Source organism: Gossypium arboreum, chromosome 6, assembly GCF_025698485.1.
Source record: "Gossypium arboreum isolate Shixiya-1 chromosome 6, ASM2569848v2, whole genome shotgun sequence".
NCBI classification, from domain to species: domain Eukaryota; kingdom Viridiplantae; phylum Streptophyta; class Magnoliopsida; order Malvales; family Malvaceae; genus Gossypium; species Gossypium arboreum.
This window is the reverse complement of record NC_069075.1, coordinates 92,664,099-92,688,740: the sequence shown is the minus strand read 5'-3', so window position 1 is coordinate 92,688,740 and position 24,642 is coordinate 92,664,099. Positions and strand designations below refer to the sequence as shown.

The window sequence follows — 24,642 nt, the reverse complement described above, 5'->3', positions numbered from 1 at the left end:
GGTAAAATTTCTATTTAAGACCACCTAATTAATATTTCAAAACAATTTCATACTAGAAACTTCTAGAATGCAAGTTTTACAGATTTAGTCCCTAATTTCAATTTAAGCACTTTATGCATAAAATTTCTTCACGAAATTTTCACACAATCATGCAATCATATCATAGACCTCAAAATAATCATAAAATAATTATTTCTATCTCAAATTTTGTGGTCACGAAACCACTATTCTGACTAGGCCCAAAATCAGGATATTACAAGTTAAGGGTGTTACATTTGGTTAGTATTAGAGCTACGGTTAAGCCGATTCTAGGACTAACGTAGCATATGTGAGTCTAGCTATACATGCCATATATACGAATTGCGATAGTGTGATGATTCTTGACAATGAAAATGTGTTTTTTTATATAGTAAATAGATCCCGAACAAGCTGTAGCTGACGATGTTGAAAGTAATGCGCCTGCTCCTGCTCAAAGGACAGCGCCATCTGAATCCAGACCTGCTACGAGTAGCCATGAGAGAGAGGCTAAGTAAGCCTTTTACCAAATGATAAATGATTGGTTCATGCAATATATCCGAACTAATCCAGTTGTGCCACAACCTTTACCCCTTCTAAATCCTTCGCAAGTCCCTATTATGCCACAAGCTAATCTGACTCAGTTGAATAAGCCTCCGATGGATAAAATTAAAAAATATGGGGCCGAAGAGTTCTGTGCTACTACTAATGATAATGCTGAGAGAGTCGAGTTCTGGTTAGAGAATACAATACAAATGTTCGATGAAGTGTCATTGACTCTAGACGAATGCCTAAAATGTGCCATTTCACTTTTGAGAGATATGGCGTATCATTGGTGGAAGACATTGATATCCGTAGTTCCAAGAGAACGAGTTACTTGGGATTTCTTTCAAGCTGTATTTCAAAAGAAGTACATCAGTCAGAGATTTATCGATCAGAAACGTAAAAAGTTTCTTGAATCAAAATAAGGCTGTATGTTTGTTACAGAATACGAGTGAGAATTTGTGAGATTAAGTCAGTATACACGATAATGTGTCTCGATTGAAGTAATTATGTGCAAGAGATTCGAGGATGGCTTGAATGAAGACATCAAATTGTTGGACGAGATTTTAGAAATAGAAGAATTTGTAGTACTGGTTGAACGGGCATGTAAAGATGAAGAACTCAGGAAAGAGAAAAGAAAAGCCAACTCAGAAGCTAGAGATGTGAGAAAGAGATCCACAAGTAAATCATTTCAGTCTGCGTCAAAGAAATTTCAAGATGATTATAGCCATTCAAAGGCTAATGTTGGGAATTTGAGTAGAGATCGTGCTAGATCTCATTCGAGCTTTAGAGCTCCAGCTACTTCTGTTGCAAGTGTTGGAAATGTTTGATCTGATCGACCCGAGTGTAAACACTGTGGTAAAAGACATCCCGGTAATTGTAGATTGTATGATCGGGCTTGTTTCAAATGTGGATATTTAGATCATTTTATCTGTGATTGTCTCGAGTCTGTTGAGCAAGAGATTGTGCAAAATCTGAGACTGAATAACACTTCAGCTAGAGGTAGACCTCCCAGAAATACGAGAAATGTGAGTGGTAGTCAAAGAGGGACTAAAGACACTAATGTTTGATCCGAGGCTAGAACACCTGCCAGAGCCTACTCTATTCGATCTCGTAAGGAAGCTTTGTCTCCAATGTGATTACGGGTACATTTACTCTCTATGATACTTCTGTGATTGCATTGATAGATCTTGGATCAACGCATTTGTATATATACATGAATTTAGTGAACATTAAGACTTTTCTTGTAGAGTCTACTGAATTTATAATTAGAGTATCGAACCCCTTAGGCAGATGTGTTTTGGTTGATAAAGTCTGCAATAATTGTCCATTAATGTTTCGAGACATTTGTTTTCTGGATGATCTGATGTTATTACCATTTGATAAGTTTGATATAATTCTGGGTATGGATTGGTTAACTTTGCATGATGCTATTATGAACTGAAAACGGAAAACTATTGATTTGAGATACAAGAATGATGAAATAGTTCGAATTGAATCTAGTGATTTGAATGGGTTACTGGTTATGATTTCGTCAATGAAAACTCTGAGTATTGTGAGAAAGGGTTGTAAAGCTTACTTTGCTTATGTGACTGATTCGAAAGTAACAGAAAAGAAAGTTGAATCAATTCTTATTGTCTGTGAATTCCCTGATGTGTTTCCTGAAGAACTTTCAGGATTACCTTCGATTCGAGAAATTGAATTTGGCATTGAGTTAGTACCGGAAACTACTCTGATTTTAATAGCTCCTTATAGAATGGCTCCGACTGAGTTCAAAGAATTAAAGTCTCAATTGCAAGAGTTAACTGATAGAGGATTAGCAAGACTGATTTTTTCTCCTTGGGGTGCTCTTGTTCTGTTTGTGAAAAATAAAAATGGTACGATGAGAATGTACATTGATTATCGCTAGTTGAACAAAGTGACTATCAAGAACAAATATCCTCTGCCCAGAATTAGCAATTTGTTTGATCAGTTGAAAAGAGCTACTATGTTTTCAAAGATAGATCTTAGATTGGGTTATTATCAGTTGAGAGTAAAAGATTTGAGATTTCGAAAACTGTATTCTGAATGAGGTATGGACACTATGAGTTTTTAGTTATGCCTTTCGGATTAACGAATGCACCTACTATTTTTATCGATTTGATGAACAGAATTTTCAGATCGTATTTACATCGATTTGTTATCGTATTCATTGATGACATTTGGATTTATTCATGTGATGAAACTGAGCATTTGAGAATAGTGCTACAGACTTTGCGCGATAAGCAATTGTATACGAAGTTTAGCAAATGTGAATTCTGGTTACGAGAAGTCAGTTTTTCGGGACATGCTGTGTCAGCATCTGGTATTCGAGTTGATCCGAGCAAGATTTCAGCTATTTTAGATTGGAAGCCTCCGAGAAATGTATCCAAAGTCCGTAGTTTTTTGGGACTTGCTAGTTCTTATCAATGATTTGTAAAAGGTTTCTCTATGATCGTGGCTCCGCTGACGAAACTGATTCAAAAATATGTGAAATCAGATTGGTCTGAAGAGTGTCAGAAAAGCTTTGATCAGTTGAAAACCCTATTAACAGAAGCTTCGATGTTAGTACCACCAGAATCAAGTAAAGAATTTGTGATCTACAATGGTGCTTCATTGAACGGTCTAGGTTGTGCTTTGATGCAAGAAGGCAAAGTTATAGCTTATGCCTCGAGACAGTTAAAGCTGCATGAAAAAAACTATCCGACACACAATCTGGAATTGATGGCTATTGTGTTTGCTTTGAAAATTTGGTGCCACTATCTGTTCAGGGAGAAATGTCAGGTTTATTCTGATCATAAAAGCTTAAAATACTTGATGACTCAGAAAGATTTGAATTTGCATGTAACGCCCCGAATTTTGGGCCTAGAAGTATTAGGTTTTGAGCATGGGAACAGCTAGGAGGCAGCACACAAATGTTTAGTTGTGCAAGAAAGTAACACACAAATTTGTATTTGTTTCAGTGGTTATGTGTTCTGGGAAGTGCCTGAGAAGTCTTGGGTTCAAGCCTGGGCATGTGCAAAAAATTTGTTTTTAAGGAATAAACCCTGTCTCTAGTCAGTAGGCTTTTAAATAAAAATGGGTGAAGCATGACATAAAAAGCCTGCTAGACTAGGGGGTAAGTGGCGTGTTACCTATGCCAAAGGGCTGAGGTTGGAATCTTGGGGAAGGCAGTAGAGTGTTTTATTTTGCTGCTCTTACCGTGTGAATAGTTGAGGTTGACCGAAACTCTGCTGAGTTGAGTGGAGTTTGAATTGGTGATTGAGGAGATATTGATGGAGGGATTTTAGGAGAAAATTGTGGGGATTTGTGGTTGGAGAAGAATTGGTGCTGAATGGGGAATTGTAGTGCTGAATTTGTAGGAGGAAATAGTGGGATATGAGAGGTTATCATGTTTTGGGGAGAATGGGAAGGGATTTGAGTTTAGTGGGAGATTTGTGCTTATTTGGCAGAGAGTATGAGGGAGTGGAATGTGTTTGAGCCGAACTTGAATTCTACCTTTTCAAAATTTCAGCATCCTCTTCCCAATTTTCCAAAATTTTGACGACAAAACCCCTTTGTTCCCCTGTAGGCAAAATCTATTTTGGCAATTTGGCTTTAGTTGGTTTTCTTTTCTTTTTCTCTGGAAATTTTGGTGACTATGTTCTTCTCTGTTGTTTTTTCCTTTCTTCCTTTCCACTTTATTGCTTTCGTTTTTCTCAAGCTCTCTTTTACTATCGAAGCGTAATTGGTGTTTGGCTTGGTCCTCTAGCCGAACCTTAACTAGAAGTTCTCAATTTTGTTTTGGATTCCCGTTTACCACAATCCTCTATCGACTGTTCATTGTTTTTGGAATCGATTGTTGCTTTTTATTTATCAATTTCCTCCCTTTTTCTTTTACCCTCATTGTGCCTGATTCTTTTTCTGCTCTCTCCCTCTCTGCCGATGTTGTGTACTATTCCTACTCTGTGATTCTGTAATTTCAGTAAGTGTGTATTTTTGTTTAGAGATCAAACTATGGTTATGAATAGTTGTTAATAACGGTTCTAATTGGTTTGCAGATAATAACCGAAGAAGGGGGAAAATCATTCTTGATCAACGGTTTAGGTGTGTGTAAAGGCTTGGGGGTTCAAATCAATGTATGTGACAATTGATCTTTGGATAAGTGTTTTGGATATTAATTTGTTTACCTCATGACTAATTGAATGTTTTTGGATTGGATCAAGGTTTGGAGTGCTCAAGGGCTACATGCGTGTTTCTGTAATCAGGTGTGTAAACACTGCCTAAATCGTAAATTGGAAAAAGCCAAAATAAGTGACTGACTACGCTGCACGAGCGTGCACTCACTCGTGTGGTAGTCCGTATGCCTAAACATAGGCGTATAATCATTGAGGTCGGCCATGAATGATTTCGTGGGCCGAGGTCGTTGTGGGCCATTTGGGCCGAATTGGGCTGTGTGGGCCCCACAAGCATGTGGGGCCCACACGGGTAAACCACATGAATGTGTGGAGATTATTGGGACAGGCTGTATAATCCACACGGCCAAGGCCATTTGTGGGCTATGTGGGCCCACATTGGCCCGTAATATTGGCCTTAGGCCCATTTTCACTGTTTGACAGTTAAGGTTGCATGGGTCGCTCGAGACGACTGTGGACCTACTGTTGGATCGATAAGTTTACCTAGACCCCCTAATTGATCAAAATAATTGTTTTGCCCCTATGTGATGTATATTTATATTTTAGCATGCTATTGTAACTGCATTGAATACATGTATAATATTATGACATGTTGCATGATGCATTGCATGGGGATAGGTTTTTATATGATTGGAGGAAGTGTACTGTACTGAAAGCTCTACTGCAAATCACTGATGGCTCTAAGCCTATTATACTGGCAGCTCTGCTGCAAATATTGTTTAGTATTGCAATTAGTGCTAATTCTGGAGTGTAGGGATGGGTGAGTTGATTATATCCCCACATGGAGTATAGGGTTGGATGGAGATGGAGTGTAGAGGCTGGATGGGTAGGACTTGTATACTGTTACTGCATTGTTTATTATTACTACAATGGGCAAAGGCCCAAACACATGATTGTTCCTGTATTGAGTTGGGCTAAGGCTCCAACTGATATTGTCACCGTTACTAAAACGGGCTTAGGCCTAGACTGTGCTTGTTTTTCGACTGTTTGCTTATATGGAGTTACATACTGAGTTTTCGTAAACTCACCCATCTGTTTATCTGTATAGCAGGCTTAGGCGAATCGGTGCTGCGAGGGACTTAAGGGCAGCCACACAACAGCATTTACTATCATATTTACTTAATTTTTATAAGTAATTTTAATTTAGGTATTTTTACTGTAATAAGACCTCTATAGATTTTAACTTAAATTTGGGTTTTTATTTGCTTTGGCTTATATCTGCTAGCAAAAGGACTCGAGGTTTCAAAAGATAAATGTTTTTCAAAGCACCACGGTTACGCAACATGATTTAAAAGCTTCCGTAAGAAATAGTGTTTTAAAGTTAATAACAATTTAATATGGTTAATATTTCGACAACAACACATTTTTGGAAAATAAATGACATGTTTTAAAATTATCATTAAGTACCACAACCAAGGTAAATAAAAAAAAAGGGTTTTCGATGATATTTCTTTTTGCGAAAAACACTTCAATGTGACATCGCCAGATTCGGCCACAATGTCCAGGTCAGGTTTAGGGTGTTACACTACGACAAAGAAGATGGCTAGAACTACTGAAAGACTACGAGATTATTATTGATAATCATCCGAGAAAAGAAAATGTTGTTGCTGATGCTTTGAGTCGGAAATCATTATTTGCATTACGTACTATGAATGTTCAGTTGTGCATATCTGATGATGGTTCAGATTTAGCTGAATTGAAAGCAAGACTGTTCTTTTTACAACAGATTATTGATACTCAAAAAGTTGATAATGAAACAATAGCAAAATAAGCTCAGTGTGAATTAAATTTTGATTCTGAATTTCGAGTTAGTAATGATGATTGTTTAAGATTTCGAGATCAGATTTCTCTACTTAGAAATCCAGAATTGATTTAGATGATTTTGAATGAAGCTCATAGTAGTTGGTTATCTGTACATCCGGGTAGTAAAAAAATGTATAATGATTTGAAACAGCATTATTGGTGGTCCGGAATGAAAAGAGATATCTCTGACTTTGTTTCGAAATGTTCGATCTGTCAACAAGTTAAAGTTGAACATCAAGTGTCATCTGGTTTGTTACAGCTGATTATGATTCCCGAGTGGAAATGGCATAGAATAACGATGGATTTTGTTTCAGGTTTGCCCCTATCTCTGCAAAAGAAAGATGTTATCTGGGCAGTGGTTGATCAATTGACGAAATCAGCTCATTTTATTCTGGTACGATCTGATTACTTGCTTGATAAGTTAGCAGAGTTATACATTTCTGATATTGTGAGATTGCATGGTATGCTATTATCTATTGTGTCAGATAAAGATCTAACATTCACTTCACGGTTTTGGAAGAAACTACAAGAGGCATTAGGTACAAAATTGCATTTCAGTACAACTTTTCACCCACAGACAGATGGTCAATCTGAGCGGATTATTCAGATACTCGAGGATATGTTAAGATATTGCATTCTTGACTTTGAAGGTACACGGAAACAGTATTGCCATTGATTGAATTTGCTTATAATAATAGTTTTCAATCGAGTATTAAAATGGCACCGTATGAAGCCATATATGGTAGAAAATGTCGTACACCATTGTATTAAACTGAGCTTAGTGAGAATAAGATTCACGGAGTTGACTTGATAAAAGAAACTGAACAGAAAGTAAAAGTGATTCGAGAAAGTTTGAAAGCAGCTTCCGATCATCAAAAATCTTACGTAGATTTCAAACGAAAATATATTGAATTTGAGATTGGCAACAAAGTGTTTTTGAAAGTATCTCTGTGGAAGAAAGTACTCTGATTTGGCAGAAAAGGAAAATTGAGTCCGAGGTTCATTGGGCCGTATGAGATTATCGAGCATATCAAACTGGTTTCATATATATTGTTGTTGCCATCTTAATTAGAAAAGTTTCATGATGTGTTTCACGTATTGATGCTTTGATGATACAGATCTGATCCCTCACATGTGATTTCTCCGTCTGAGATAGAAATTTAGTCCGATATGACCTACGATGAAGAATCGATCCGTATCTTAGCTCATGAGGTTAGAGAACTGCGAAATAAGAAAATTCCGTTAGTAAAAGTGATATGGCATCGACACAGTATTAAAGAGGCTACGTGGGAGCCCAAAGATGTGATGAGACAGCAATATACGAATCTGTTCCATGGTAAGATTTTTAGGGTCAAAAATCCTTAAGAGGGGAGAGTTGTAACAGACCGGTTTAGACCCTAGTCAGAATAGTGGTTTTGGGACCACAAATCCAACTCAAAAAAATATTTTAATATTATTTTTCGTGCTTATAGTATGTGAATTAATATCTGTGAAAGTTTCGTGTGAAAATTTTATTGTTTGTGTGCCCATTTGATAAAAATGACCTAATCATAGAAAATGCAAAAAATGTGTTCTACTTGCTAAAGTGCCAAATTGCTATGTCTTTATATATGTGGGGTCGTTATGATGCAATTATACCATTGACTTAATGCATGGACATATATGCCAAGGGTTAGTGTATTTTAAATGTTTGTAATAAAGCTAAATAAGTAATTTTTCAATTAATGTTAATTAAGTTAAAACAAAAGCATGAAATTATGTTATTATCATCATCCTTGCCGAAAATTGAAGAAAAAGAAAGAAAAACACAAGTTAGGGTTCAGCTCTTGTTCACTTTGATTAGGTATGCGTTTTTGTTTGATTTTTGATAATTTCTACGATTTTGTGATCGTTGCTCTATATACTATCAAACCCATGTCTGAATTTTGGAAATTTTTGATGATTTTGAGTTGATCCATTGATGAAACTATGAGTTTTATGAAATTTGATGACAGTATATGGAAGCTTGATGTTGGGTTAACATGTTTTGCCTTTGAATTTTTTATGAATTTGAGTAATTTAGGCTAAAAGTGTTAAAATGTGAAAATGTGAAGGCTAATTTGTAAAATGCCCTAAATGTGTGTTTATGGTTTGATTTGAATGACTTGTTGAATGAAAGAGTTAAATTTGAATTTATATAGCTCAAGAACAAAAGAAAACAGAATTAGATCGGGGGAAGTCGAAAGTCGTCGAGTAGTCGATTTCATTTGTTCGAATCCGTACGAGGTAAGTCAATATACAAATAAATGTGTTTGAATTGAATTATCAATTGCTTGTATGATATTTGAATTGTGATGAATGGATATGAAAGCTAATTAGACAATGTAACGACGTCCAAAAAGCCCCGTACAAACTATAGGAATAGTTAGGATACATATGTCATGACATAGGATCCGATATGTATTTTGCATGTAAGACCACGTCCGAGACATTGGCACTAATATTGAGATTTATGTTTAAGACCATGTCTAGGACATTGGCATCGTATTTGATTTCGTGTAAGACCCTGTCTGGGACAGTGGCATCAATATTTGATACATGTAAGACCACATCTGGGACGTTGGCATTGTACAAGCTTTCCGAGTTGTCAGAGTATCCTTATTGATTCTGAACTGTTCTACGGCCATTCTGAGAAATAAATGAATATGAGAATTTGTATCCAAATTCAAGTACGTTTGAAATGTAAATTATGATTAAGAATGAAAGGTAAGTATATGTTTTTATGTGGACATATGAAATATGCATGAATTATATGAGTATGAAATGTGTTATGTGCAAGTGAATGAACTATTGAGTTATATGAGAATTATGGATATATGGTTATGTTTTGCCATGAACTACATGAATGAAATGGTTTAGAAATGTGTTATATGATGAGTTTATTTGTATATGGCTTACTAAGCTTTTGAAAGCTTACTTTGTGTGTGTTTTCAACTATTTTTTAGATATCATAGCTATCGAGAACTCAGGGATCATCGAGGATCATCACCACACTATCGTACTCTATCTTGGTATCTCTTGAAAATATATATATTGAAGTATGGCATCTATAGGCTAGAAGTTTGTGAATATGTTTGGTAATGTGTATATCTAGCCATGTGATATGGCTTGGTTTTGGTTATAATTATGAATGACTTTTGAGCATAAACTATGTGATGCAATAATGTTCATATGATGTGTTCATGAATGACCTAGTTAGAAATGGTCAATTTCGTAAATTGGTAATGTGATTTAGTTGTGGAAATCTTATGATTTTGGCATGAGATTGGATGTAAAATATTGAGATAATGATATGTTAGAATGAATGAGTTTGCTATGTGATTTTTGATATGTTTTGAATTGGTTAAAAGGGATGAAATTTGTTGTTAATGAAATGGCATGAATGATGTATGTTTTAGTTGTGAATTGGTTGAGATTTTGGTATAAAATGATGTGGTTTTGATGCTAGTAGGGAGGACCCCTAATGGATGGGAATTTGGCCTTGTAAATGGCCTATTTTTGCCCACACGGGCAGGAACACGGGCGTGTGTCACTGCCATGTTGCTCAAAGGCCATTTTGAAATGAGCCTGGGCAGACCACACGGTTGCATACACGAGCGTGTGTCAAGCTGTGCGGCCAAGTCAGTTTCGAGCATGGGCTAGACACACGGGTTTGTGACTGGCCGTGTGACCCAAGTCAATAGCCTCCCTAATTTTCACATGGTCTGGCACACGTGCGTGTCTTGTGGCTGTGTGGACAAGTCAGTATGTATGCCCTATTTTGCCACAGCCTAGACACACGGATGTGTCTAATGCCTTGTAAAGCACAAGGCCTGCTCACACGGGCGTGTGACCTTTATAACTTCGAAAAATATTTAAGTTTTGAAAAAGAATTTGTATGAGCTCGGTTTAGTCTCGACCCCTTTCTAAAGCATGTTTAAGGTCTCATTGACCTAAGAAAGGGACTTAATATTGATATTGGATTATGATATGTCGATGTTTGATTTTTTATTATGAATTGTTTGTGAAATGTTTCGATATGTCTGGTAATGCCTTTTAACCCTAGTTCAGCAAGGATACGGGTTAGGGGTGTTACAAGGATAACACAAACTTCTTCTCAAAATATGAATTTAACTGTTCAAGCTCAATTAACAAAGAACAATAATAATAATTATATATGTTTTTTTTAGAACAAGGAATCATAAGAAAAAATTCGACAACTGAAACAAAAGAGCATAGTTAGGCAATTAAACAAATCAAATCTCGACAAAAAGGGAATCAATAAAACGGGAAAAATTCTCAAGGAGTTAAAAAAATGAGTTATGGGTTAACATTAATGGGTAAATTAAGAAACGATGTTTTAGGCTCAAAAGGGGTTCACTAAGGGTTAATTATGTAGGCAGGCTTTTTATGGGATAAGTGGGTTAAACCCTAAGTGCCTTTATCATCTCAGTATATCAAATCTAATGTGTGGTCTCGACGTACATAATCGAAGCAAATTATAGAATAACAAATCAATATTGACATACTCATGACCAATAATAAAATGAGCAAGAAAAGTGTATGTTCTAAAGGCTCAAGATCTCATGAAAAATTATGGTTTTTGATGTCAATCTTGCAAATCTCAAACTTCAAGGTAACACCTCAATTGAGGGAGACAACCTAAAATTTTTAATTCTAAAAATAGACTTATCATGCTTGATTCTTTCATGTCTTAAAGTTTAAACAATCAATACATAAATACCTATGAATTTAATCTAAAACATATCAATGAAAATCACAAATCGATAAGAATTCATTCTAACAGTAATATAAGAAAATTACTTAAACACAAGACATAATTTAGGGATTTTCTAATAATCATATAAATAACCTCCCCACACTTAAGATGTACACTGTCCTCAATTTACAAATAAAAATAATAACAGTAGAAACAGAATATCATAAAAGAGGGAGAGAATTGAAACTGCCCTGAATATTGGATGAAATCTTCAGAATAGTGAAAAGTGGAATTGTAGACAAATCTAAATGTAGTTCATGATTCTAAGCAACTAATAAGAAAATAAACACAAATGGTGAAGAAGATTAAAAGGTTGTACTCAATTAGAAACAACCATAAAATTAAATGTAGTTCAAAATACAAAAATGAAATAAGTCTAAGAAAATAAAAATAAACATAAAAATAAATAAAAGTAAAAATAAAATAGAATAAAATAAATAAACTCAAAGGTCCTCATCATCAAACACGTCGGTGTCGTGAGTCGTTAGCACTGGAGAGGAGATATGGAAGTGCTAACAAATCCACTGCAATGTTGCATCAAGACTGTTGAACTTCTAAGCGCAATACTGTTCGAAGTGAGTGAGTCGCTTGAAGAGGTCCTCTGAAGTAGTAACAGAAGAAACAGGTCGGTGACATGAAGATGAAGGCTGTGGTTTGCCTTTGTGATGGATAGGAACATCATCAATGAAGTCCTAAGGTTAATTCTGAGTGTTAGAATAAAACAATCGATATTGAGGGGGATCCACTCCACGATGCCACTCGATCATCCTCATGTGTATCATGCTCGAGATTCCCTGTAGGAACATCTGGCCGGCAAGTGTAAGTGTGGAGGGTTGCTCTGGTGTGTCAAGAAGACTGAAGTGTCGAGCGAGGTGAGTCACATAAGGGCTTAAATAGATGGGGCCCTTCCTATGGCAGTCAGTCTGATGGCGGAAAGCTAAGGCGATGAAGTATGCCAAATCAAAGATATTCCCGGTGGCCTTGTTCCACAAAAAGTATTGATAAACCGTAATTTATACATATTCCAATCCCATGCTTAGCACATTTTATAAATGATTTTTCCTTATATTTGGTGAATTCGATGCTCCTAATGCCTTAATTTCATATTTTATACTTAGGTGAGCATAGGAGAGTGAAAGGAACGAGAAATGGGCCAAAAACGGAGAAAATGGGCCAACGTACGAAATCAGCACGACTTGGACTTCCTCACATGGGTAGACCACATGGCTATGTCAATTTGGCAGAATCGAAGTACGACTCACACGGGTAGACCACACACCTGTGCCTATTTAATAGGCTTGACCACGACCTGAAGTAATCGCACACGGGCGTGTCCCTGTCGAGCCCAAATTGAGTCCAATTCTGAAAAGGAAAATTTTGAGGGTTCTTAGGCATTCTAAAGCCTAAAATACACCCTGGAGGAGGAGGAAAAGGTGGGCCACAGAGGAGGAAGCAGGGAACTACTCAAGAAAAGTCGATTGATCCATCTCAGAATCCGGATTCATCATCAAGACTGAAGATCTCCCCTCAATTTCCCATCAGGAGTTTTGGGTTTTTCTTTATGTTTTGTATTCATTATTCTTTTGAGATGCTTACCTTTTTAGTTATGAACTAAAACCCCTAAATACCTAAGGAGGATAAAACCTAAGGCAGATCTTGTTATTATTATCTAAATTGTATGATAAATATTTGACTTGTTCTTAATTATGTGTTCTTAATTCTTGTTTTGATATTCCAGGATATTGATTCAAGTTAAGCTCTTATTCAGAGGAGGAATAGACCCTGTCTAAGAGTACATTTGTCATAATTAAGTGGAGTTGATTGTGCGCCTAGAGATAGGGTGACAAGATTTTGCCGGATTAGGGTGAAACCTAATAAGGGGGTCCATAGATCGAGTTAATGCAACCCTAGAGGGTTAATTAGAAAGAGATTTCAATTATTCAACCTAGGGTTAGACATTGTTAGTCTCGAGAGGGATAATAATATAGCTTAGGGATTTCTACGGATCAAGTCAAATGAATAAATTGTCCGATTCAGAGTCAAATAACAAGTGAAGTCCAGGTGGATTTTTCCTTAGGTATTGTCTTAATTCAATCGTTTTTCCAAAAGTAATTCCCCAATTCTATTTTCTCTAATTTCTTAGTTTAGTTAATTAGTTAGATAAACAAAACCCTTTTATTTTTTAGGCTAGATAATAAAAAGAAAGTTAATACTAGTACTTTTAGTTCCTTTGGGTTCGATAATACGGTCTTGCTAAAGCTATACTACTGTTTGATAGGTACACTTGCCTTCATCGTGATAATAGTTAGTTTCAAGAACGATTCATTATAAATACTTAAAACAGGTCATGAATATCACGTATCAAGTTTTTGGAGCCATTGCCAGGGAACTAAGATATTAGCAACACTCGATTTTTATTACTTTAGCCATTTATTTTTACTGCAATTGAAATTTTATTCTAACTAATTATTCTTTTTCCCTTTTTCTTGGCAGGTTCTTCTAGTTTATGACTAGAAGAAACCCGTCAGGACCATTACTTTTTGATAGTGAGATCGATCGCACAGTTCGCAGGAACCAAAGAGAAATAAGGCGAAACTTAAGATACACAGAGAACGAGTAAGAGGATGACATTCAAACCACAACCGACGAGATGGCTGAAAACCAAGAAAATCTGCTACCTCCTGCAATTGCAGTTAATTAAAATCCTGCTCCACGCACTATGTATGATTATGCTAAACCTAATTTAACGGGAACTGAGTCAAGTATAGTTAGACCTGCTATTGCTGCAAATAATTTTGAACTAAAACCTAACACAATTCAAATGATACAACAGTTTGTTTAGTTTGATGGTTTGCAGGAAGAGGATCCTAATGCTCACTTGGCAAAGTTGCTAGAATTTTACGATACCTTTAAAATTAATGGCGTTTCTGATGACGCCATTCGCCTTCGGTTGTTTCCCTTTTCGTTAAGGAATAAGGCTAAACAATGGTTGAACTCGTTACCATGAGGGTCAATCACTACTTGGGAACAGATGACCGAAAAATTTTTATTAAAATATTTTCCACCAGCTAAAACATCAAAATTATGTAATGTATCTCTTCTTTTGTACAGATGGATTTAGAAACACTCTACGATGCATGGGAGAGATACAAGGACCTTTTGAGAAAGTGCCCTCACCATGGCTTACCGCTTTGGCTATAGGTTCAAACGTTCCATAATGGCCTAAATCCTTCGACTCGGCAGATGATTGATGCAGCCGCTGGAGGAACTATCAATAATAAGACACTTGAGGCGGCTTACGAATTTATTGAAGGGATGTCACTGAATAACTATCAGTGGAAAGTTATGAGAACAAAGCCGACGAAAGCAACCGGTGTTTTCAACCTCGACGCGGTTACTATGCTATCTAACCAAGTAGAACTCTTAAATAAAAAGATTGACGGTTTGTGTGGTTCTACTCAAGTACATCCAGTGATACGGTGCGATTCGAATGGAGGAGGAGCATGCACAAAATATCAACCCTTCAACCCTAGCATCAAGGAGGAACAAGTCCAATATATGGGTAACAATAACTCTATATCCCAAAATAACCCATATAGTAACACTTATAATACAGGTTGGAGGAACCATCCCAATTTCTCGTGGAGCAGTCAAGGAAATCAAAGGCCACAACACCCTCCGGGTTTTCAACAACCACCTTACCAGCGAGAAAATAAGTCGAACCTTGAGGAGATGCTAACCAAATTCATCTCGGTGTCAGAAACTCATTTTTAGAATACTGATACAACACTAAAAAATCAATAAACATCGATCCAAGGGCTCGAAACTCAGATTGGAAAGCTTGCCAAGTTGATTTCTAAACGACCACAAGGTAGCTTGCCAAGCAAAACAGAATCTAACCCAAGGGAGCAACTCAACACGATTACTAGTCAAGATGAGGAAGGGTTAGTCACACCTGAACCAGAACCAAGGAAAGAAAATGAGATAAGTAAAGGTAAAGGTGAGGTAGACCACAATGAGTAGAAACCGGTAAGTACAGGATACAAACATCGTGTGCCATACCCTAATGCGACAAGGAAAGACCGCTCAGATGAACAATTTGGTAAATTCCTTAAACTCTTAAAAAAATTACATATTAACTTACCATTTATTGAAGCTCTATCGCAAATGCCAAATGCAATAAAATTTTTAAAGGAGCTTTTAGCAAATAAGCGAAAGTTGGACGAGGCTTCGCATGTGAAGCTAAACGTAGTTTACTCAGCTATTCTACAGAATAAACTACCCAACAAATTGAAAGATCCAGGGAGTTTTACAATTCCTTGGTTAATTGGTAGTTTAGATGTTAATAATGCATTAGCTGATTTAGAGACTAGTATTAACGTCATGCCTTACAAAATGTTTAAATAACTAGGTCTTGGGAAACCCAAACAGACTAGGATGAGCATTCAATTAGCAGATAAAACTATAAGATTTCCTAGGGGTATTATTGAAGATGTGCTAGTTAAAATCGATAAATTTATATTTCCCATTGACTTCGTTGTTCTAGACATAGAGGAGGATAGCAACACTCCTTTGATTTTAGGAAGGCCCTTTTTAGCAATTGCTAGAATGATTATTGATGTTGGCACAGGTGAGCTCACACTTCGTGTGGGAGACGAAACAATCACCCTTCAAGCTCACAATTTCGGCAACACATCAAAAATTAAAGGTGATTGTCTAAACCATTCTATTAAAACTGACAATATGGTGCAACCTACTTTGTAGGAAATGAGTTTGAAGGAAGTACATGAACCATTTTCAAGCAATAGTAGAGGACCTATTCATGAAGAACGAAGGCTACAAATTGAGGAGCTAGATGAATGGTAGACACATAAATCGAGAACACACGATAAACCAAAACTACGCCAGAACAAGTTCAATACCTTTCCAAATCAACTTAAGGTTGGAGATAAAGTCTTATTAGATGCCGCAGATCCTTACATTGTCACTGCCAAACCAAATGAAGAAATCCCTCTTACGGTACTTAGCATTTTCCCATTCGGTACAGTCGAGGTAAGTCATCCAAGTTTGGCACTTATAAGGTAAACAATACCTGCCTAAAACCTTATTTTGATGAGATTCACAACAGGAATGACGAGTATAAACTCCTCGAACCACCATGACCATTCAATGGGGAGGTATGTTGAGCTTAGACTATAAATAAGTGCCTCTCGGGAGGCAACCCGAGCACTAACTGTATTAACTTCTTTAAATTTAGTGTTTAACACCTAACTTACTAACGGAGCTCTTGAATACAGGTTTACCACACAGACACGGCCAAGCACACGAGCGTGCTTAGGACCGTGTGGAAATAGGGCAAAGATTTTCCCTAGCACGGGCTACGATAAATCGCCACAGCCGTGCAACATGGCCGTGGGCGAACCTACCAAAACAACACAGACATGCGACATGCCCATGCATTGAAACCCTGGTCGAACCTGTCAAATTAACACGGGTGTGCAACACGCCCATGCCAAGTAATTGTGGGCGAACCTGCCAAAACAAAACGGGCGTGGACCTTTATACACAGGTGTGAGAGAAGCGAACAAAGACAGACACGACTGTGCGACATGGCCGTGTGCATGGCCGTGTGCACCCACATGCCCGAGGAACACAGGCGTTGGAAAAATGTCAGACGCACCCAAATTCAAAATTCGCGAATCACATGGGCAAAAAATTAGGGAACACGGGCGTGTTTCCTGATCGTGTGTCCTAAAATCTATAAATACCCTTCATTATTCATTATCTCCCTCACCCAAAATCCCTAACCCTAGCCGCTGCAGATTCACATGGCCTCCTGTCACGCCCTTGTGCAGCCTTCAACCATATTTTTGACGCCTAAGCTCCTCCCTCTTGCATTTGTTGACTCTTTTATATCAATCTTCTTCAATTATTTTGCTCCTTTCATGATTTCTATGCTCCATTTGACTATTTTACGTGCACATTCATAGTTAGAATAGTAGAAAAATGTATGTTTTTAAGTTTTGTTTGGTAATTTTTTTGATTTTCTTAGTCAGTATATTAGGCTACATTCATTCATTGTTATTGTTTCTATGGGTTTCATGCTATTAACCCCACACAAATTCATTCTTTAGATATCTCCATTACTTATTCTCATAAGGTTATTTGGCACATTTTCTTTGGCTGTTATAGTATAGGTTTATATGTAAGCCCCATGGAAAGTATTCACATTCCACTTCAATTTCCATTACAGGTATATCATGTCTACCTCACGTGGCAAAAGGACCGTCGTCCTCGCTTCGAAAAAAATGAAAGGGGTGTCATCCTCGGGACCTACCGCAGAAATTTGCCACCCATTCCTCTAATTTCCACCAGGCAATCAGGAGGAACTATTTCAGATTCTACGGGCCTGACCCTTGGAAGTGGGTTGTTGTATAGACTGGACCGCACTAGAACAAATCCAACTCATGGATGCAATTTGGGCCCTCCTCACCACCGATCCTTGGGGGCTTTTCTTTGAGATTGTCAAGCTGACATATCTCGAACTCATGATGGAACTCTGCTCAATGTTCCATCTTCAGACTGTGATGGCCCGCTTTGATGACCTAGGAACAATCCAATTTTTCCTCGGAGGTCTAATCCGTCAGTTGAACGTCCCAGAGTTTGGAACCGTACTGGGCCTTTACACTAAGGAGGTCATGGAAGAGAATGAACTCCACACTCTCAATCGCCACATCCATCACTCTCCTTCACGGTGTTGGAACGCCCTCACCCCAGGCGTTGCCTCCTACAATCCTAACCGCTCCAAGGCATCGGCTCTCCCTCCATCTCTGAAGTACATATACGCCATTTTGGCTCACACGTTAATAGGAAGGAGAGAGCACTGGCATCATCAACACTCATGACGCCTACTTTTTATGGTGTATGTCGCATGGACACGTCATAGACCTTGCTTATTTCATTACCCTCGCCATTCAACATCAGACGGAGCGGCATAAGAAGGGGGTCATCTTTATTGGGCCCTATGTGACACGGTTCGCTCGGCACTTCGGGCTCCTCAACACAGCAGCTCAATCATCCTCTCTCACTCTTATTGGCTAGATGTCTCCACAAGGCATCTCGAGCATTTTACATATGAAGATGATTGAGAAGCGCCGAGTAACCTACCCTCCTCAGTATCGCCTCGCCCAATTAGTCGAGAAGGGAGACCTTGAGGACATTACTGATGATGTCCCTCCACGCCACGAGGACCCACCATCTCAGCCACCACCCCCTTCTCGTCCAGTTCATGCGGCGGCTTCATACGCTGACATCTCTGAGTGCCTTACCCGATTCGAGCAACAGTGTTTTCAGCATTTCGATAACATTGGTGCTACTTTACAGCAGATTTGTCAACACTTCCACATCTCATCGCCACCCCCGCCTCGCGAACCATCTAGCGATGAAGATGTTTAAAAACTTTTATTTATTATTTTATGTTTTTACTTTTATTTTATTTTAAGACTACTTTTTTATTTTTCTTTCACCTTATTTTTATTAGAACTTATAATTATTATTTTACAATTTTTAATTTTGGCTAATTCATATTGAGTACTTAGTCTTCCTTATATATTTCTTAAAAGAGTTCCTGATTCTATCACAATTATAAAGAACTCCAAAGCTCACTATTACTCAGGAACTTGAAACTCCACTGGGAAAGGTTCTCCACGACTGCCATGTCCTGCTCGACCACGACCATAGCTACCACCAGATATAATATTCTTTTGGCGCAGGACTTATGGACTAATGAACCTCTAACACCACCGGAGCATCCTCCTCCACTTTCACGCCGATTATTCTCTAAAACTCCAGTTCAATGAATTCATTCATCATTCAGGAAGTTTCACTTCTCTCCCTATCTTATGATTATAAATCTATCTTTTTCAATATATCTACCTTTGTACATTACATCTTAAGTGTAAGGGGTCTTTTATATCAGAAAAATCCCTGAATTTTATTTTATTCTCATGCGATCTTCTTATATCATTATTAGAATGAATTCCCATTAGTCTATATTGTTTATTGATATATCTTGAATTAAAACATAGGCATTTATGCATTGATTGTTTAAACTTTAAGACATTAGGGAATCAAGCATGATAAGTTGATTTTTGAAGAATTAAAAGCTTTTAGGTTGTTTCCCCAAATTTAGGTATTGTAACACCCCGAACCCAAGACCATCGCCGGTGTCAGACACGAGGGGTTAACAAGCCAAGTTCACATGTTTTGCCCACCAATTTGGCATTTCCAGTCAGGCTGGAAGACTGCGTCACCGTCGCCTTAAAAATCATATCTCGAGTTTCAAAACTCGGAAACTGGTTTCGTAAATTTTCCCTGAATTTAGACTCATATATCCATCCATGGATTTATTTCTAGAATTTTTGGTCGGGCCAATTGGTACAGTTTATTAGTTAAAGTCACCCATGTTACAGGGATCGACTGCTCTGACCTTCTCGCGGTATAACTTGAATATCTCTCTGTACAGGGCTTTAATTCTGGTGACGTTTGTTTCTAATGAAACTAGACTCAAAATGAAATCTTTACATATAAGGTATGTCTCCTAATTCTTTCTGGATAATTTATAGTGAATTTTTAAAGTTGCGACAGGGGACCCAGAAACCGTTCTGGCCCTGTTTCACAATAGCTTCAATATCTCTTAACATGTAACTCCTATGATCATTTCGCTTCTTCCATATGAAAATAGACTCATTAAGGTTCATTTAAATAGCTTATTCACTATTTAATACCATTCCTACAATTTTTGGTGATTTTCACATTCACGTCACTGCAGCTGGCAGCATCTGTTTTAAGGTAGGTCTTATCTATTTTTGTAGTCTCCATCAACCAACTAGTCTTGCCATACATAGGTTCACATATGATCATTTTAACCATACCAATGGCTGATCATGTGACCAACACTCCCATTTCCGATCCATAATCACATCATGACACCATATATATACATTCAAACCACAAATAGTCTAAGTTCATGCTTCCTTTTACGAGCCATTTTCGCATGGTCGTATACATATACATCGCCACATTTTTAAACCAACAAGGGGTAGTCCTATACATGCCATTTCAAAGTTCAACCAAAATTTATACCAAAATAGAGGCGTGGATAGTGTGGATGACTTCGACTTTATTGATCCCGAATCCGTTTGCTATCGAGCGAAATCTATAAAACAGAGAGCCAAAGCAACGGGGTAAGCATTTTTATGCTTAGTAAGTCTCAAGGAATATAATCAGCTTTAATTAAAGCAATACATTCACATAACCAAATGCATCATTTCATTAATGCACATTCACATAATCGTATTTACTTCACCATCCCAACACTTATGTTCATACACAAATAACGGCTTCATTAAGGCCGATAACTCGCTCTATCATAGGAGCGGATATTCATACGCTCTACTCCTAGCGCCAGCAAAGCACACACCGCACTTACCTTGTCATTGGGAAATTTCACAAGTGCATTAGCTGAAATTTTCCAGCAAGCTTATAATTTTCAAATCACATACCTTCGGAGTTTAACCGGACGTCGCTACTCGTTCAATCGCCTTCGGGACATAGCCCGGTTATGGTAACCCGCACCAAGGCCTACGGGACTTAACCCGGATATCACGATTTGCACAAATGCCTTGGTCTTAGCCCGATTTAACAACTTGCACGAATGCCTTGGTCTTAGCCCGGATATAGCTACTAGCACAATTGCCTTCGGGTCTTAACCCGGATATAATTTTCAGCATAATTGTCTTCGGGGCTTAGCCCGGATATCATTCAATTTCTCATGCACACATACATCAATAATCATTGGACATACATATTTCATTTTCCTTACTAAGGCTCAAACACAATTATAATCATTAGCATATTCGCCTTGGGACTTAGCCCGGTGGAATTCAAATACTCATACACACATAATCAATAATCATACACATCCATATTTCATCTCACATAATTCAAGTAAGGTCACTTCTTGAGGACTTACCTCGGATGTTGTCGAACGGCTTTTACGGCTATTCGATCACTTTTTCCTTCCCCTTGTCCAATTGTGGACCTCTTAGCTCTTGAGCTAATTCAAACAAATTCAATTTATTAAAACCTCATTGTGCTAGCTTATGGCCGAATATGACAAGGAATTTAAATGGTCATATGGCCACTCTTTAGCTTGAATACACAATGGTCATGCACATTTTATACTACATCAAGTAATTCAATACAATTTATTTGAGCATCAAGGAAATGCTAAGGCCTTCAATAGGCTACCCAAGGCCGAATATTCATGTACATGTTGAGGCCAATTATGCACTTAATACCTCACAAAAACAGCATGCATTTTACTAGTTAATGCTTTGCATATTGTGGCTCAAAACTTATAATATAGCATCAAGCACTTATATGTGTGCTAGGCCGATTTGTGCTTGCAATTTCACAATTATTCTTCAACATCTTCTTCTTTAAACAAACTTATTCATCACTTCCTTCATAACCAAAACATCATGTGCAAACATATATATACATATATGAGCATGGCGAATTTCAAGGTGTCCATAGCCATCCAAAACACAAATTTTAACTAACATGCAAGAAGCATGAACCATGCTCATGAATGCATCATGGCGAATATGACAATCATGCTCCTTTTCAACTTCAATCATGATAAAACAAAAGAAAGCTCAAAATCTTACTCAAGAGTAGACAATCCATCATTGCATGCATCATCATCAAGCTTCACACTTAGCATGCAATGGCTTTATCACCATAACAACTTTGGCCAAATACCATTTCCATGGCTTAACAAAGATTTGAGCCATGGCTAACATGCATATCAAGTTAGCAACCAAAACATGCATGAAACTCCTAACACAACCTCATACATACCTTAATCTTGATGCAAACTTAGCCAAATCTCCTTCTAGATCTCTTCCAAACCAAGCATGAAGCAAAAATCCTCCTTCTTCCTTAGTTTTGGCTCAAAGAAAGGATGAACAAAATTTTTTCTTTCCTTCTCTACAACTCACGGCAATGGGGGGATTACCACACTCACACACATTTTTTTTCATTTTTTTATCACCCATACACCTTTGTTTATTATTTCACCCTAATGCACCAACAAAACATGTTTCATGACATGTTTAGCCCATCCTCCTTGTCATGGCCGCCACCACCTATAAAGGGGAATTTGACATGCAAGTCCATTATTTTGCATGCATGCTTTAATTAGTCATCACACATTTCCTATCATACTTTCAAAGTTCATTACTAAGTCCTTTCTTGTGGAATTCACCCTTATAACACTAAATCAATCATCATAAAATGTCATACATGAGCACACACATATTATAGGCATCAAAATAAATTTTTAATTATTTTTATGCCTCGGTTTTGTGGTCCCGAGACCACCTTCCGACTAGGGTCAATTTTGGGCTGTCACAGGTATTACCTTGAGTTGGAATTCACAAGTTTAAACATCAAAAAGCCATAATTGTTGTGAGATTTTGAGCCTTCAGAGCATCTATTATTTCTTTCATGCTCACTTTCATTATGAGTGCGTCAGTATTGAATTGTTATTCTAGAACTTGCTTGATTATGCATGTCAAGACCACACCATTTGATTTGATAGTCAAAATGATAAAGGCACTTAGGTTTAACCCACTCACTCCACAAAAGCCTACCTTCATAATTAACCCTTAGTGAACCCCCTTGAGCCTAACAACTCATTCATTAATTTACCCTCAATATTAACCCATAACTCATTATTGTTGAAATCCCCTACATTAATTTGATCCTTATTTTTGTCGGGATTTGAGTTAGAATAGTTGCTTAGCTATGTTTTATTCTATTTTGTAATTTGACTTGTTTTTTTTAAAATATATATATACACATGTATACATATTAGTAGTAGTGATCTTCTGAGCTAAAGAAGTTAAATTCCATATTCTGGGAAAAAGCTCTGTTGTACGCAATTGATGACTAGTCATTTTTCTAGTTAGGCAATTTTTCAATTCAATCTCGATTCTAACCCTTCCATTCAGTTTGTGACCACATCCTCTAACCAAAGCCATGTTACAACCCTCTAAAGACCTTTTGATTGATGTATCATCTCAATTTATAGTGGTGGAGATTTGATTTTCATGCAAGCCTATGGTAATAACTTTTCATATTGACTGATGAATGCTAATTTCATTGTCCTTAAACACTTCGAGTGATTTGAGTGAATCTTTAGTGAGGATGTTAAACTCTGTGAGATTTCAAATCGAGGGTAACCCACTAGATAAGGGGAGATGCCTAAGTTTTTCGTGATTAAATACTCAACTTGGAATGTTTGAAGCACTAATGTTCTTTTAGTTGAATTCTCAATGTATGACTACTTATGGATTAGTTTGATACATCATTGATAGGAATTATAAGTTAGAAGAATTTATTTTGATTATGAGTTGAGGATTTTGCTTGAGGACAAGCAAATGCATAAGTGTGGGGTTATTTGATAAACTGTAATTTATACATGTTCCTATCACATGCTTAGCACATTTTATGAATGATTTTTCCTTAGATTTGGTGAATTCGATGCTCCTAATGCCTTAATTTCATATTTTATACTTAGGTGAGCATAGGAGAGTGAAAGGAACGAGAAATGGGCTAGAAACAGAGAAAATGGGCCAACGTATGAAATCAACACGGCCTGGACTTCCTCACACAGGTAGACCACACGACCGTGTCAATTTGGCAGAATCGAAGCATGACTCACACGGGTAGACCACACGCCCATACCTATTTAACAGGCTTGACCACGACCAGAAGTAATCGCACACGGGCGTGTCCCTGTCGAGCCCAAATTGAGTCCAATTCGAAAAAGGACAATTTTGAGGGTTCTTAGGCATTCTAAAGCCTAAAATACACCCTAGAGGAGGAGGAAAAGGGGGGCCACAGAGGAGGAAGCAGGGAACTGCTCAAGGAAAGTCGATTGATCCATCTCAGAAGCCGGATTCATCATCAAGACTGAAGATCTCCCCTCAATTTCCCATCAGGAGTTTTGGGTTTTTCTTTATGTTTTGTACTCATTATTCTTCTGAGATGTTTACCTTTTTAGTTATGAACTAAAACCCCTAAATACCTAAGGGGAATGAAACCTAAGACAGATCTTGTTATTATTATCTGAATTGTATGATAAATATTTGACTTGTTCTTAATTATGTGTTCGTAATTCTTGTTTTGATATTCCATGTAATATCCCGAATTAGGGTC

The 24,642-nt window shown here is 37.4% G+C and overlaps 1 non-coding gene across 1 annotated transcript; it reads right to left on the bottom strand.

Moving 5' to 3' along the window:
• Positions 1 to 14,430: 14,430 nt before the first annotated feature.
• LOC128294640 (small nucleolar RNA R71) lies at positions 14,431 to 14,537 on the bottom strand. Its single transcript, XR_008284948.1, has one exon. It is a non-coding gene; the product is annotated as a small nucleolar RNA R71 (small nucleolar RNA).
• Between the last annotated feature and the right edge of the window lie 10,105 nt (positions 14,538 to 24,642).